Here is an 18,295-nt window from a genome sequence, read left to right on the forward strand (position 1 = left end):
TAGCCAATCACAAGGGGTTGCAAATAGCGACCTGCCTAATTATTATTCATATTCATTGAATAAGTCCTTATGCAACCGCCTGCGACTGTACATTTTACAATGCAACTTAATAGTGCATAAGATGCATTGCAAAACTAGAGACTGATGGCAACAATCCCAACCACTTTGACAGAGGAATATTTTATGTTACTAAATTTAGAGAATGTACTTCCAACTTTTCTTTACCATTTCCTTTGGTGATCATGAAAATATAATGATTGCAAACCTTCAGAAACATAGATTGAAAACTTCCCTCAATGGTGTAATACCACTATATTGTGATAGATATAGTGACCTGCAAAACTATTGCATTCACTATGTCAACTGTCACTGTACCATCAAGGTAAGTACAAGTTGACAATGTAACTTAGAACCATGGCAGGGTTACACCCTCGCGCATATCCAAGATCCTGTCGATTGTATGATTCTAAATTAGAGAAGTGCTCTAGGGAAACATCAAGAGGGACAGCCACCTATGCCCCAATATTTCTCCGTCACACAGGTGATAGGAGGAAAACACTAAAAACCAAATAGACGTTCCCGAGCAAGAACAAGGCAGTTAAGCCAGTAAGCAATAATTCTCAATGAGAGTGAATACTGGTGGCGATCGGAGCACTCTCCCTTCCCCTTCTTTTCGGTTCTTGGATACGTTAACCTACCCTTTTCATCTGATTTTTTGATCGGGATTGAGAAAGTGTTCAAAGATATATATTTTTTGTACACAGACGATCAAAATTGTATGGACCCACATTAAAAATACATTATAGATGTGGCGGATCAACGAACATATACTTTGTATGTGATTAATTTTATGCCCTGAGGAAGTCGCCGGGCAACCTACCCGAGACGAAACACGTGTTGGCTACTGTTCTTATCTTGGTGCTGTTAATGCGAACAAAGAAGACTAAGGGAAATAAACAAGAAACCTTTTTTTGATTCACTGGACTTTGAATTATTCTTGTCACTCTCATTGAGAATTATTGCTTACTGGCTTAACTGCCTTGTTCTTGCTCGGGAACGTCTATTTGTTTTTTAAGTACAAGTTGAGTTTAAAAAAAGTAAGGGGCTTATTTACAAGCCCATTGCACCCCCGGTGCGGCACTTTTTTTGATGCACCGACGGCGCTGTGTGCCAGTCCATATTTACAAGGCCACGTAAAGCCACCTTGCATGGATTTTCATGCCCTGTATATATGGCCACCTTTCACTCATTACTTTGCGTAAAGGGGGCGTTCCATGAGTGTTGCTGTGGGTGCTCCCACGAAATCCATGGAATGCATTCCCAGATTTATAAGGTTTTGTAAACCGAGAATGCGTCAGATTCCTCCGCCTCCCCGGGGGAGGCGTAAGGGTGGCACAACAAGGAGAAATACAAATATTATTTCGCCTCGTTTTTCCTTTTCCTATGTATGCTGCATTCTGCAGCACACACAGAAAGAGGAAAACACCTCTTGTGATTTTTTGTGTGCACAAAGGTGTCCTTTCCTGTACAAAAACAATGACCCCCTACAACGCAGACACCCTTGCACCATCGTACGAGGATGCCTGCATTGGAGCATGGGAGCCCATTGTGCACGAACACAGGGGAAAAGGACAGGAATGCGCTCTATCTTGTACATACGGCGCATTTCAGCCCCTTTCTTTGGAAGGATGGCAGTGCAGCAGGAAGGCTTGCTGCGCCGCTGTGCATCAAAATATTGTAAATGAGGCGCTAAATAGTTACATAACTTGATAATATAGTGTATGTGATATTTTTTGTTGGTCAGTTTCTCTACCACAATATAGTGACATACAACTCCTTCAAGTCCCATATTACAATTTCTTGATTGTGTCAAAAACACCAACCTTTGAATTTGTATGCCGCAAGAAATGAATCTGATGATCTCTAAATGCTATTGTTGAATGCACTAACAAGGAGAAAAGCCTGCCAAAGCAGTCTCTGTTTCCTCATTTTTATTTTACTGAGTGGCGGTTATGCAAGTAAAGAGAGGGCTCACATGTGGAAATGTCACAAACTGAAAGCTTGGCAGCTGGGAGTGCTGCTCACACATTTTCTCTTCACAGCTCTCACTGCCACTGCACCTTATTTGTTGGCACTTCTCAGAGAAGAACATATCATTATCCCTTCTCATTCTCACTGTATTCACCTTGGCAGGACTATTTGAGTCTCCTGGTGAAGAAAGGGGAAAGGGTGGAGATGTCCTCGGTTGCATGATGTGCTGCTGTTGCCTGGGCCATCCTAAATGTGCACACATAGGTGATGCTCTTTTAGCACCGCTGGAGCCCAATGTCCGAGTAAACCAAGCACCAGAGGCAGCTCGCTGAGGGCCCCACCTCCACCCTGTCTCCTTGTCCACCACTTTGCAAACTAGGTAAACGAAATGAACACGAAGACCCAGCCGCGATGTGTTGCTCTGCACCCATGTGAGATTGCCTACTTTCCCAAGGCACTGTCAATTTCAGACGTTTGCTGCGCCACGGCACAGTAGTATAAGAGGTGTCCGTGGAAGACTGTGTCATGACTGACCGTCTGGCTCAGCTTGTCCCTCTGTGTGGGCCCTGTGTGAGCTTGGCCCTTTCCTGCCCACCATGGCTACTCCTGTTCAGAGCTGGTTGATTGACTCTGGATCATGTGCGCGTGGGCTCTGATAAACTTGCAGCTTTCTGGAACTGGCAAAACATGTACTCGTCTTATGTGTAGGGATCGGAATCATAGGTTTTGCTGTAGTCAGGAGATCCCTTGCAAGGTCGGACCCGCCAAAATTCATTGTGGAAAAATGCTCGCCAAAATTCATTGTGGAAAAATGCTCGCTACATCCCAGAACATGCAGATGTTGGTGGACAAAGCACCAAATGCACGTTATGGATCTTATTTAAAGTGTTTACTCTTGTTATAGGCTATAATTATCGTACTTGCTAAATTCCAGTTCCTGGCTTGTCAGCTTTTAAAAAGGAAAGATAATTTTCACATCCTCTCCTTGCCACTCGTAATGAGGGCCTTGGAAGACAATGGTAAGCTGTTTTAATAACTAAGAAGTTAAAAGGACCTCTGAGACTATTACATGTTTGCATATGTTTACTATTATTTGTTTCATGAAGTAATTTTCATGTGACACACTTAGTAGAATGAGAAATCTAACTTTTGCAAACCTTAAATGCCTCTGTCAGGCTCTGACATATCCTAGATGACACCCAGATGCTGCACACTAAAAGGCAGTATGAATAAAAACATAAAAGTAGTGCATAACTTATTGTCAGTCATTTAAAGGAACATTGGTCCCTACAAAAAGAATGTTTAATTTAGAATAAACACTATTGGTATTGTTTCAAATGTCTGAGTCTTGTAACCCTTTTCCTTTCTTACTTATTCCTGCAATGCCATATTGTAAGTGTACCTGATTTCATTATATTATCGGGTCAATTTATCTTTCATTCTGTCTTTATTTTGTCCCTTCTTTATTTCTATGATATTTTTTTGCATCTCACGGCCCAGCCCACTTCCTAGCGGCTTGAAATTGGGGCACTTACTCTACCACGCCCCCGCCCATTGCTCCCTTTCACGTTGATTTCCCAAGATGCGCAACTCTGCGCGTTGGGCTGTTCGCGTTGATTCCAGACGCAGGACATTTCCGATGCGTCCTGCTGGATCTTAGCGTTCAGTGAATAGTTGCACTCACAGGTCTGAATTCCTTCCTTAATTACAGGACACAGGCACTCCTCACTCCCTGGTGCAGCTACAATTTCCTATTTTCAGGAATTAATCCCTTGTTTCCTTTTTATTGCTAAAATCACGGTTGGCCTAGATTGTACACTCACTGTGTTGGGTCTGCCATGATTTATATTGTTGTCACTTTGTTATTTCCTTTTCATTAGGACATGGCTAATCTGTCATTCAGATGCGCCCTCCTCCTTGTTGTTATACAGGTGCGCCAGATCTCCATGCGCCGTGTGACGGCAATGACAATTCTGTGTAGGTACGCGCACCCCAATTCACCCCACTCACTTCCTGGTAATACACTTCTCCTTATAGGGTTGCTGCATGAGGTCATTGCTACCGCTCACATGCATGTGGTTCCCAGGCTTGATGGTTAGCATGCACTCTTTTTAATTCTTGGTATGATTAGTTGGGCACTCATCGTAATGTTTTGCTGTTATTATCACCAATGGTTGTATTTCATCTTCTTAGTGACAATTGAGTAACCCTCTGATTTGATTCTTACTTTCCTTTTTCTTCCTCATTTTCCTTTTCTCCTTTCTTTTTTATATTAGTTGTGTTGCAGGCATTTCAAATATAATGTCCTGATGATGATCCTTGTAATGTTGGAGGATCGAAACGTCATCTACTGAACACACTGACCCTCTATTGTATATGTAATGAGATAGGGCTGGTTTGTGATTTTGTTTATTGCGACATATATGGGTAATTGTGTTTTTCTGTCACTTGTTAGTAAGTGCCTGAGTTTTTAAAGAAAAGTTAAAGCCATTTCATTTGGTACTACCCACTATATTGTTTGATTACGCAATAAATAATTTTTCTTAATTATGAAACGGAGACTGACATTTGTAACAATAACAATCGTGTTTATTCCAAATCACGTATGCGTTTTGTAGGGACCAATGTTCCTTTAAAATTAATTATACCAATGATCCCTATACAAGGTTTACTTGTTTGTTTGTACAGTAACTTATTGTCAGTAGCACCACCTGCAGTATATATGATCAAAATGCACAGTAATGATATAAACAGACTGATATTGAAGTACACAGTACTGTATCTCTTTCTAAAATTCCAGTGCCATCAAGCTGTCATTTGTACACTGCAGTGAGGCAAACAGACAAAAAAGGTTGCTCACCCTGAGGAATCCTTTTCAGCTAGGGAATGTCTCGACACGGAGTCACTGTAGAAGCAGACTTGCCAGCATCTGTTTCTAAGTTCAAATAAAACATCATTGAGTGAAAGAGAAACCATGACTGCTCCCTCATCTGACACCACATAGTGTTGTAGATTTGGAAGCTGCTTTATCATTAATAAACAGGCAGGCTTGCTTTAAAATCTATAAGTACATTTTGCAGCACATGCAGTTATACCTTCCATAATACCCCCTCGACCTCTCACTGTTCTTACGCTCTCTTTTAATTTACCACAAAAGCTTTGATTACAAATGCACCAGAGGGTCTGGGGTTATTTGTAGCACCTCGCGAATCCCATACTCTGGATTTTAGAATTCACTAGGTGCATGCCTACTCCTAAATATAGGGAAATTATGGGATTTTGGTGTTTTTCACACCAAATTCCTGGTATATAGTTGGTCTTATTTCTGTGTTTAATGTTGACAGGTTCTTCAGCAGAATTTAAAGGGGGGGAAATCCTGGTGTAAATTATATTGCCCTACTTGCAAATGCTGCCCCTGTGCAAACGGGATTTTGCGCGGGAGTGGCACATTTTAAGGAGTCATTCATAATCAATTCCTTTATAGGAACTACCAATAGCTTGTGGTGGAGCAAGGAATCTCTCCATGCTGTGAGTCTGAACATGTGCAATAATTACCACATATATATATACTCAGGCCACGCAGCCATCCACCTTGCCTCAGCATCCGCTGCATGTCACATCTTGAGAGCAAAGGTTGATCATTGGCTAGACAGTACACATGCAGTTAAATCTAAACTGGTGACATGGTAAGCTCTGACAATGGGAAAGAAATAGGAACTGGTGGCAAAATAGGTACTATGTAAATAGCTTCCCTACTGTCTGGGCATGATATTTCAGATCTAATGGGACATTGTCAGGGATATCAGAATCAGGGTAAAGTGAGATTTCTGTCTGTACTGAGAGGGGAAGAAAGGTACACAATTGAATTGTTCCAACCAGCTGATCTGCAAATGCACATTGAGTGACTCCTATCCTATGTACATCCAAGACATTGTCTGCTCAGACTCAGTATTCAGTGTCTGAAAAGAGGATTTATGGGAAAACCAAAGTGTGAAAAAATAACTTGGAATTGAGCATGGAAAATGTTACTTGTACATTCTTCGACAGTCTGTTGAGTCTGTATGCCTCATGACTGAACAGAATTCTTGTTGCGGTTGTAGCTCATCTACTTGGATTTGTTTTGCACTAAATTGTGTGTAAAGGTTTTGTGAATGGTGAACTGTGTTTTTTGCGTTTGATTCTTTGCCAATCTTTTCTCACTTTTTCAGGTATTGAATCCAGGATCAGAGACTCTGAAAAGGCAACCAGTATATGTCACTATGGCATGTGATTTGGGTGATAACCCCCTGTAAGACACTATTACAAGAAAATAACGCCAATAGAATGATGTTGAACTTCAACCCATCCCTGTGTATACATGGAATCATCATCCGCCTGGTGAGTGACTGTAATCTTATGCAACTCAAGCACTTGGTACCACTGAGATTATCTTTTTCAAACTCTTTGTAAAGTAGATATTGATTTCTCTCAAGACATATAATGCAGCTGAAGATACTTCATATACTTTTTTTAAACACATATTTTAATTGGTCTTACATGAACAATGAAAAAGTAAACAGTGGCATTTACACCATTCCAATAATACATGGGGGTTCTCTTCTCGCTGTACATCCAAATGCATCTCAGTTATAAAGTCCCAATGAGGGGAGGAATCCTCAGATCAATTCTGTTTCAATGGTCCCTGTCTCAACAAAGGGGGTATGCAGTCCCGGGTCTCTCATTCCTCCCTCCCTTGCTGGCTTTGTGTTGCCCATTCCCCTCTCCCCCCCGGTGTCAGGTTCCTCGAGCTCCACGTGTCCAGTAATCCCAGTCAATCAAAGCTTCTATACAAGAGTGAGCCTATCCCTTTGAGTCAGTCAATGGTGCAGTGTGATTTTCACCTTGCCCCTCTTCTGGGCTTTGACATCCTATGCGATGTGTGAGGGTATCTCCTTCTGCATCTTCCAAGTCTGCCTGTAAGGCATCCCAAGCCCTTGTAAAGCCGGGGGGAGGCTTATTCCTCATTTTGCCTCTATGTGTAGCAATATGCCCTCTGCTGCCATCCTCCTGTAGCCAACTGCATTGGTTGAACGTCTTGGTGCTCTGTCCCAGCTATAGTGGAGCACCCGGATCTGTATCGACTTGTTCTGGACTTTAGCGTTGGGTTTAGTCAGGAGGGTCAATATGTCAGTAAGAGATAGTATACTCCACCTCTGCTCCACTCTATGCAAAAGCGAAAGGTCTACCCATCTGGTAAAGCATCGGGCTGTCCGGCCAGATAGTACATTTCATAATCTGGGGCTGTAGCTTCCTCCTCCTGCAAAGACAGCTGTAATCTTGCCAATGATAGCCAGTGGCCTCTGGCTCTCCAAATGAGAATGTCTATTTCTAGAAATAGTTTCATGCCAAGTTTCACAGGGAGGGTGGGGAAGTAGTAAAGTAACCAGGGCAGAGTCACAATTTTTGCAAAAGCTATCCTTCCTAATGCTGCTAATGGGAGTGTTTTCCAAGCGTTCACACTACTCCTCATGTTCCCGGTAGCCGTCATTATGTTCCCCTCTACCAGATCTTCTTCTGTCCAGTAAATTTGGATCCCCAACTATTTAATAGTATTTGCCTCCCACTTCAGGTCACCTCTCATCACCTGTTGCTCAACTGAGGGTTCTCACATGCATACTAGTAAGTGTACAGATGTGCTCCAGTTGACCCCCAAGTCTGATATTTTCTCCAATTTTCTCAGCATCATTACTTCTTTTGGCCATCTATATATAGAGAAAAATATCATCCTCGTTGAGCAATATGTAATTTGTTCTGTACATTATCTACCCTAGACAGTAAGTAGGGTTTGTAGGGGTTATAGCGCTGGGTAATACCATGGTTTACTCTCATCCTACACATAAAGCAAAGAGAGTCATTGTAGTCCAAAGTGAATTATGCTTATTCCTACTACCCTCCTAAATGTTTATTGAGAGAAAATAAACACATTTCTTTAAATAACCCTCACCCACCAGGCTTAACCCTCGGTGGCATGCTTCATCATAGGGTTCTTCCCACCCCACTGCGGACCGGGTTGTGCTTCGACCTATGAGTATGTGGGAGCACTGATAATGTTAGGACCTATCCAGATGAGAGAAAATAGGAGTGGGGGAATTATTGGAAAAAGAAGAATTAAAGATATCTGGCTAGTATTAAAATATTATTTATTATCAACTATAGTCGATATGGCTAAAATAAGTGAGATAAAAGATACTCTATGGGGTCATGTCCCTGGGTTTCTCTGGTCAACTAGTTGCAAGCCCTACCCAGGGCCGACTGGCTGTAGCGGGCACCGGGCATTCTCCCGGTGGGCCGCAAGGGTGGGGTGGGGGCCGGTTTTGGGCCCCTGAGAGGCAGTTTTTGTTACAGGGCCGATTTTGCAGTTATGCTGCAAAATCAGCCCCTGTAACAAAATCGGCAGAAAACGGCCCCAGCAAATAGCTCAGCCACACTCCCAACCCCCAGGGGGGCAGGCCGAGCACTTTGCCAGGGCTGGTTTTGGTTCCCAGTCCAGCCCTGACCCTACCCCAAGGCTTTTCGTCAGGACTTAGGAAGGCTACTCCCTGTTTCTACTCCCTTAGTCATAAAGTTCACTGTATTGTTATACGCCTCAATGAGGCATCATGAGTACAAACTGGGGAGGAGGGACGCCTGTAGTCACACATTCCTCAAGGTTGCTCCCTCGCTCCAGAGAACATATTTCAAGAACAGACCAATTAAGTGATGTATATCTTTTCATTTAATCGTAAATGAGGATATCCCAATGGAGTATTGGAAGATGCAAAGAGGAGAGCCAATGAAAAAAGAAGGGAGCTACTTTTGTATTCACAGAACAACAGTTTGAGTGAACAAGGTCATTGAGTGAAAAGGTTATTCTTAGAATAAAATATGGTGCAACCCAATATCAAAAGGATTCTTCTAAAGAACTTGCAGCCCTGAAGAAGGATGAACATCTCCGGGAGATGGTGGAGATGGGTCCACGAATAACCTGAAAGAGAGGAAGATCTTGGGGTGATATCCTTGTATCTAGTCACTAAAACAGCAAGAAGGAGTAGAAGAATTGGCTCATTATGAACATGGGAGGCTTTGTAAAGTTTAGCTACTGTAAGGCATGCAGATATGGAACAAACTGCAAAAGCTTTCGAACCATGGAGGGCCATGAGGTGGCTATCACGGACAGAGATACATGCAACTTGGACCATGTCATTTATGTTCTCAAATGTGTCTGTGATAAGTTGTACGTGGGCAGTACAATTAAAACGGTTAAATTATGCATTTTGCAGCACATAAGAGCCATAAAAAATGGGGACCGGAATAATCCCTTGGCACACCATTTTGAATAATTCCACAATCGATTCTTGGCAACGTTCAGTTATTGTGGCATCAAACACATTCGAGCTCACCCAATGGGAGGTGATCGGGAAAAGGAATTAAGGAGATAAGAATCACAAATAATATTGTCTATAGAAGCAGAGGTGCCATGTGGCCACAATACTGATGCGGAACTTTATGCCCATCTGTAACCACGAAATTGATTGGGACTACTACTCCTCAGCACTAAACAAGAGACCAAGCTGATTGAAAAGATTATAATAATTGGGAAGGTTTTAAAGTGTTCCATCCCGCTTTGACTTTCATTGCTTCCTTCTCGTCTTTTTGCCATCCTCCCTCTCCTTTGGACTTCTTTCTCCTCTTCTTTTGCCCTCTCTTCCTTCCTCCATCAATCTACAATGCAGGATTTGCTGGTTAGTAAAAATATGTTAAAGATTCCTTAAAAAGATGAGCTCACAAGGGTCTAGGAAAAGACTGGTTTTACCCATTACGGGACATTTTTTAAATATTGCACTTTGTAGTTATATTGCATAGAGCACTTTGTAAATACAGCACTTGTCAGATATATTGCACTTTATACATGATTGGAACATAGGACCTCATATCATGCACTTTACAGATGGTTGATTAAGGATATTGCCGCCCATGAGGTTAGGAGTTTTGTACCCCATGATATCAAGTACTGAAGGATCTTTTGAAATCAAGCACTGTGCACTTTAAGAGCAATTTGCACTTTGGATGTTTACATGATGTCATGACATCTTGATTGATTTTTTACTATGCTACATTGTGCACTTTGGATACTGGAATTTTGATATATCGCATTTTTTGCACATCTTAAGAATTTACTGTGTAATGTGCCTTGATTTTCAAACATACGGGGGTAGTATCATGATTCAAAGTAGACACCTCGGAAGCGGGGAACGTTGAGTTTATGAGAACCATGAAAAATGACCTTTTTTGCTCGTTAATAATTGGCTACGTTTGGAGCATCTGAATAAATATGATGCACCTCATACTTGCTAATGATTAAATGCACAATGGAATTTCTGCCCACACACAAGGTATAGAGCTAATAACACCATGACTCATTGCGTGGGATACTTTCTGAGATGGCAGTTGAAATATAGATTCTCAACCTGAGGCTTTTGATTTAGTGCATGAAGATCTTTGTAGACGATTAAGTAATTGAAAAAACAATGTATGTTGAAACAACAATTATGAGTTTGTGTAATAATTGAATTTGAAAGATAAGGTCTTCATAGAGGTTCATATAATTGAAATAACGGTGTAGGTTGAAATAACAATTATGATTTTGTGCAATAGCTGACATGGAAAGATATTTGGGGGTAATCTCATTTTACATCTATGCAAATGTTATTTCAGATCTAGAAACCTTGCTTTGATAATGGGTTTTTGTATTTCTATCCATTTTTTGTCAAAAGTGATGAGTGACAAGCAATGGAACGTGTCACATGAAATACCATAGTAGTTACATTAAGACAAAGCTTGCAAATGGTTATGCAAAGAGGAATTGCTTGTAAAAGTGATGGATTGTTGTATTTGAAGGTTCTAATGTTCTTGAATGAAAACATGGTTGACACGATCTGCCATTATGTAATGAATTGAATTGACACTATATTGTTTATGGGTCATCAAAGTGGAGAAAGGACTGGTATTAAATTGCATTGCATCACAGAGCCCTTCACACCCAGTGGAAAGCGTCAGCTGAAACGTGTCAGTCATTTCTTTTTATTTATTTGGTGTTTTGTGAATAATTTTGGAGTTTGCACGCAAAACAAGGAAAAACGAAAAAAACAGAATGGAATTAAAAATATAAGGATTACCCCTGGTTGCTGAGAGTTTGCTGTGCCACTGCATTGGTAGTTCCTGAGATGAATGCCGTAAAGGAGTACATACAAAAATATATTTAAAAAAAATATATATATATATATATTCACTTAAAAAACCATAGGTTTCACACATGTTATAGTTAGGTGGATATTTCACTCGTAAAAAACCAATGAAATTCCCCCGTTATAGTTAATTGAGATAACTATAACTCACGCGCCCGCAATCCTCTGCTCATGACGTCACATATTACATCATTCATGACATGGTCAGTGGCATCACTCATGACATCACTGATGACATCATCCTTGTGATAGAGTGGCGGTCGCGCGAGTTATAGTTATCTCAACTAACTATAATGCGGGAATTTCATTGGTTTTTTACAAGTGAAATATCCACCTAACTATAACATGTGTGAAACCTATGGTTTTTTAAGTGAATTTGCAAGGTTTTTTAAATGCTAATTCCTAACTATAACGTGTGTGAAACCTATGGTTTTTTCAGTGAATTTGTATGGTTTTTTAAATGCTAAGTTATGTATGTATTATTTTTTTTTAAATATATTTATTTTTCAATTAACTGCGTATTAAAAATTCTTTTTTTTTTTTAATGGTTTTTCACCGTGCGCGCACGGTGCGCGTCCCCCGAGATTTAAAAAAAAAAATTAAATGTTTTTTTCTGCCTTCGGGGTCCTTCAGGGACCCCCTGACCAAGGCTAGGGGGTCAGGAACTCTCTACCCTGCCCCCTTTTCACGTTCGCCACCTTCCTTTACCACTCTCGCACTGAAAACAAACAAAATGGCTTCCGACACTTCCTGATTTCGACCGATTCGAACGTTGACTGACATGTAACAACCAATCAGAATTACGCTTGCGCACGTTAGGGTGCACGCACGGTGCGCGGCTATAGATATGTATGTGCTTTTTAATGCTATTTTCTCTGTAACTACTGAACAGATTGACTCCATACTCCACACAATCAATTTTTCAAAAACAAATCATCCATTTAGACACTTATATACCCATTTATTCTTCCATCGACCTTGAGATATACATATATAAAACATATTTAATTTTCAGAAAAACACACATTCACTGGATGATGTCATCAGTGATGTCATCAGTGATGTCATTTGAGATGTCATCAGTGATGTCATGAGTGATGTCACTGACCATGTCATGAGTGATGTAATATGTGACGTCATCAGCAGTGCATTGCGGGCGTGCGAGTTATAGTTAGCTGAACTAACTATAACGGGGGAATTTCAATGGTTTTGTACAAGTGAATAGTCCAGCTAACTATAACACCCCTGAAACCTGTGGTTTTTTCAGTGAATTTCTGAGGTTTTATAAATGCTAATTCCTAACAATAACGTGCCTGAAACCTATGGTTTTTTCTGTGAATTTCAAAGGTTTTTTAAATGCTAATTTCTAACTATGCCTACAGAGATAGGACATGTGAAGAAAGAAGAAAAAATGCACAGAAAGAAAAAAAAAAGTGCAGAAAGAAGCAACAGAAGTCCTCAAAGACGAAGAAAAGTGCAGGAAGAAGGATAACGTGCAGAAAGAACAAAAAGAAGAGCAGAAAGAAGCCTTGTTGCAAAATCATCCTGTACCCTCAACTTTTTCAGACGGATACTGGTGGTAACTGAGTCTGACTAACCAGTCCTAGAGCCAGTGCTATGTTAAAAGACACTTAGAATACAGTGAAAACACCTACATACACTAGGGAACATTATGCGTTGGGGTCCCCCTGTGATTAGCATGACCTCCTCTGTAAGCCCCTAGTATATAATAGGGCAGGGGGATTAAAACTACCTCTTAAAACAGGCCACAGGGCGTTTTTGCACACGTTAACTCAGGCCCCGTCCCCTCCCTTCACCACTGTGTAAACACGCCCTGTGTCCGTTTTTAGTTGGGAGATTAAGTTCATTTGAATCCTGAGGGTCCCTAGGGTCCAACTAGCCCACTAGGTACCTCCAGTAAGTGCCACAGAGCTGCGTTGCAGAGAGGTGTAAAAAGTGGCACGGCCTGGACCACCTCTCTGCAATGCAGCTCAGTGGCGCTTTCTGGAAGCACTTGGTGGGCTAGTTAGCCCCCAGGGGCCCTCAGTATTGAAGGGAAATTATATCCCCAATTTAAAACGTGCCATAGTGCGTGTTTGCACACGTCACCTCAGGACCCGTCCCCTTCCTTCACCACTGTGTAAACACGCCCTGTGGCTGTTCTAAGTTGAGAGATTAAGTCCCCTTGAATCCTAAGGGTCCCTAGGGTCAAACTAGACCACTAGGTACCTCCAGTAAGCGCCACAGAGCTGCGTTGCAGAGAGGTGTAAAAAGGGGCTTGGCCTCAGAACACCTGTCTGCAGCGCAGCTCCCTGGCACATACTGGAGATGCCTGTTGGGCTAGTTGGCCCTCAGGGACCCTCAGTATTGAAGAGGAATTAATTCCCCAACTTACAACTCGCCAGGGGGCGCGTTTGCAGAGTGCTGCAAGGAGGGGGCGTGGCCTCCGGCACGATGCCAGTCTTTTATTTATTTTAATTTTTTAAGAAGGGGGGCTATGTGGTTCACCTTCTTATTCTAATTTATTGGCCCTGATGCCCCCTTCCCCCAGGGCCTGTCTTCTAATTATATTTTGTTGACCCCAATCCCCAGGGCCGGCCACTGTTTTTTATTATTTAAAAAAAATATATATTTATAGACACACCTAGGACATGCTGGACAAACCGTACGTACCTATCACCATGACGATTTGCGTGATATTCATTAAAAGGCGACTATGCATACAATGAATCCATGTGGAATGTATTTACACCACTAGTGAAGCTCTGACATGTCTGATGCCCTACCGTGCCTAATCCCGGTAGACACCCTTGTCGTTTATTTATACAAACATGGGTAGCTATTGACGGGCACATTTAATACACATGCACACCAAGCCATTCAAAAGGGATTCGACAAAAATTCGACCAAAACTATGCAAGAAACCCCCCTCACGATTAATAAAACACACATCCACTGCTGTGTGTGTAATACTTTTTATTTTACTCTCTAGAAAGGGGTGACGAACATCACTTGAGAGTCACAGCGCGCTCCTGGCAGAGCCCAATGCTGTGTTAAACCCACCATTGCCTGCTGAGTGCCACACACCTCTGTGTTGTATTCCACTAGCTAGTGCATATGCTATGACACTCTCTAGCCCATGTGCACTGTAACACCACCCCGTGAATATGTCATGCCACACTTGTCTTCGCACGGGTTATATTGCCCCATCTAACGTGCCTTCCTCGATGCCTATGTTATAACGCACAGTGCCATGCCATACATATTACAATCTGGGATCCATATCTTTGTCACAGTGCATATGCAACGTTACACTCCCCAGCACATATTTTATATTACAACTTTAGAGACTAGTTAGGTTACACAACACTGCCCTGTGCATATTACACTCCAAGGCGCATATCGCATAGCACGCGCTAGTGCCTGTGCTATCTCGCGGTCTCCAATGAATCTGTCATTGCGCACAATGTATTGCATATTATATTTCACGCCCGGTTCATCTTATATCACACTTTTTGGTGCATAGTTTATACCATACACTATATCTAGTTTTCATTTTCAATCGTGCTCTCAGGACTATGTTCTATATAACACTGTGTTCACCTACCCTTTTCACGGGCATTACATTTTGCGATAGGGGGTGGAGGGTCAGGGGGTGTTGCTGCCAAGTGAGCCCGGAGTCACAGTCCCAAACGTCCTCTTCTTCCTGAATAAAAGTGAGATTATGCTGCATACTTGTTCATATTTTAAGTAGTTCGCACAGACACACGTTTTAAAAACAATAAAGTTCCTAATACCCGCCATCTCTGAACAGTTAGCTTGCTGCCCCATCCCCCTCCTCCCTATTCTCTGTTGTGTGAATCCATGGACTAGCCTCCTCCCTCCTGCCATGCATGGTCTGATGTGCTGCCACTGCCCTCAATTTAGTATGATGTACCAGTCCACTCCTCCTGCCCTCCATTGCCCAATTCTATGTCCCATCATTGACCTCCTGCTTAAACTCTGTGCTTAGCTTGCTGCCCCTATTCTCCTTCCCCCTGCCCTCCGATGTCTTTGTGAATGCCCCTGCTCCATCCTTTTTGCCCACCATGTTCCATGGACCTGCCACTCCTATCTACTCTGAGTGTTCTGTTGAGCTGCCACTCCCCTCCCACCTGCCTAGCATTGTCAGATGACTGTAACCTGTCCCTGCCACCTCCACCCTGCCCGTCCACACGCCATGCCCCTATCCTCTTCCTCCTGTCCACATGGTCCATTGTACTGCCACACCCTTCTGCCCTCCTTGGTCTGTTGTGCTGCAACTGCTCCTCCTGGCTGCCCCGTGTGGTCTGTTGTGAGGCCCCTTCCCCTGAACTTTCTTGTCTGTGCACAGGTCCTGACCCTCCCTTCTATCCTCCATCGTCCTTTGTGCATGCCCCTGCACCCTCCTTCTTGCCCATCATAGCCATTGTGCTGCCACTAACCCTCCCACTTGCCATGCATGGTCTTCTGTGCTGCCATGGCCCCTCCCACCTTCCCTGTGTGGTCAGTTAGCTGCCCCTGACCCCCTCCCACCTTCCCTCCATGGTCTGTGTGTATGCCATCACAGTCTCACTGTTGCTCTTCATGGTGTGTCTTGCTTCTAGTGCCCATCCTGCCTGACCTCCATGGCTATCTTGCTGCTCCTGCCCTGCCCTGCCCCCTTGCCCCCAGCCCTCTGTTTACATGTGCAGACCCCTACTCCCTCCCTCCTGGCTTGTCTGTTGCATTGTAATGCCCCTGATCCGTCCCTCCTGCCCTTTATGGTCTGTTATGCTGCAGCTTTCTCTCCTGTCTGTCCATTATGGTCAGCTAGCTACCATTGCCTCTTGCCCCTCTGTTCTCTGTTGTCCATGTGTATAGTCCTGTCCCCTCCCTCTTGCTTTCTATGGATTGTTGTGCTGCACTCCCGTCCCGCATGCCCTGTGTGGTGTATTGTGCTGCTGCAAACCCTGATGCCTGCCCTGCAGGGTCAGTTTGGTGCACCTCTCCATGTCCCTCCTGTCCTCTGTTATCCAAGTCCATGTCCCTACCCCATTTCCTTCCATGATCCAATGTACCATACTTGCGAACATTTTGAACTTGGTAAGAGGGAGATTTTGAAAAAAAGCTGGGGTATTGATTTTCCCCTTTGAGTTACATTGAAAAAGAGGAGATTGTAGACAGGAGACAGATCAAATAAAGCCCATTTGAGCTTAAAAACATTGGACGTTTCCTGGCTGAATCGGGTCTGTTGGCATGTATGGTTGTACTACCATTGCCTCTTCCTTCTGCCCACAATGGTCTATTACATTGCCACAGCCTCTGTTGCAAGTCCTGTATTGTTGGTTTGTTGCCCCTGCCCCCCTTTCCACTGCCCTCCATAGTCTGTTGTGCTGCCACGGCCCTTCCTGCCTGCTCAGTGTGGTTAAATTGTTGCATCTGCACCCTCCTACCTGCCTTCAATTTTCAGAGTCCGTGCCCCTGGCTTCTGCCTCTCAACAGTATCCTAATGAACAACTAGATTGCTAACATTCTATATTTATTACAAAAGTGTGGAACGCCTGACGTCATCTTGATGTAATCAAAACTGTAATACCTAGAGCATTTCCTTTAGAAATTACATATATGAGAGGGTCTTATTGGCATCAAAATTATGGTTAGTGCTCTAAAAGACTAAAATAAGGACATATTTTCTGAGTTTTCAAATAGCGACAAAGCACTTTTAAATTATTTGTTATCTTTATGTTTTTTTATCCAGTTGACCACTTGATTAAATGTTGCACTTAGGGGAGAGGATGTGGTGTTACTTCCAGAACTGCAGACTTTACAACTGGGGACCAGGTTGGAGTTTCTGCTTCAGCTCGACATTCTGTGATTCTGGTCAAATCACTTAGTCTCCCCATGTCTACAACCAAAATGAATTTGTTCTTGTGTGATGTAACCAATGCTTATGTAAAGCACTCCAATACCTGACAAGTCTGCACTATATAACACTGCAAAAACACAAAATAATAAGTGTTTTGCACACTTCTGTCATTGGGCTATATTTGGGCTACATCTGGGTGATTTTGGGCTACATTTGGGCTCTTTTGTCTCCGGTGGCCATTTTGGGAGATTTATTTGTTATTAAGTTTCCTAATTTCCTCATGTACTGCAGTCTCCTCAGTAGGAAATGCTTCAGTTTTTTACTTTGATTCCATCATGAAGGTATTCAGATATGTCACACATTTGCCATAAATTCTGAATGTTAGCACTCTAGTTGCTCATTAGATCACTGTAGTAAAACTACTGTTCACCATAGAAGTCTGCTCCTGGTATTAAAAGTGCATGTTTCAGTCTGCATGTCAGAATTCTTTAATGAAATAGAAGAGGATTTGAGAAGTCACTCAAAATGTGCCCTCATTTTCTTTCTTCAGCATTAATCATAATTTCTATGGCAAAATGAAACCCCTCATTGTGTTCCTTTTTAAATTAAATGTTTTAAGTGTTACCAGTTTATTCCAAACAAGATGGCTTCAGGTGTGCCATACTTTTGTCATAATGAAGACAGTAAGCGCTCTAGTTGTTTTTAAGAACACTCTGGGACATTCTGTCATTGGGCTACATCTGATGATATTTGGGCTACATTTGGGCTCTTTTGTCTCTGGTGGCCATCTTGGGAGACTTATTTGTTATGAAGTTTCCTAATTTCCTCATTTACTGCAGTCTCCTCAGTAGGAAATACTTTCAGTTTTTTACTTTGATTCCATCAAGAAGGCATTCAGATGTGTCACACATTTGCCATAAATTCAGAATGTTAGCACTCTTTTTGCTCATTAGATCACTGTAGTAAAGCTACTGCTCACCAGGGAAAACTGCTGCTGGTATTGAAAGTGCATGTTTCAGTCTGCATGTCAGAATTGTTTAATGAAATAGAAGAGGATTTGAGAAGTCACTCAAAATGTGCCCTAATTTTTCTTTCTGCAGCACTAATCATACTTATTATGGAAAAATGAACCCCT

General features: G+C 42.4%; 1 long non-coding RNA gene across 1 annotated transcript in view; it reads left to right on the top strand.

Moving 5' to 3' along the window:
• LOC146810213 (uncharacterized) overlaps nucleotides 1–18,295 on the top strand; it is a 294,908-nt gene that overhangs the window by 252,680 nt on the left and 23,933 nt on the right. The window contains exon 3 of the long non-coding RNA XR_014966562.1: nucleotides 6,240–6,408. This is a non-coding gene — a long non-coding RNA (uncharacterized LOC146810213). The remainder of the gene's footprint in view (nucleotides 1–6,239; nucleotides 6,409–18,295) is intronic.

The sequence above is a fragment of the Triturus cristatus genome, chromosome 7 (assembly GCF_964204655.1).
Source record: "Triturus cristatus chromosome 7, aTriCri1.1, whole genome shotgun sequence".
NCBI classification, from domain to species: domain Eukaryota; kingdom Metazoa; phylum Chordata; class Amphibia; order Caudata; family Salamandridae; genus Triturus; species Triturus cristatus.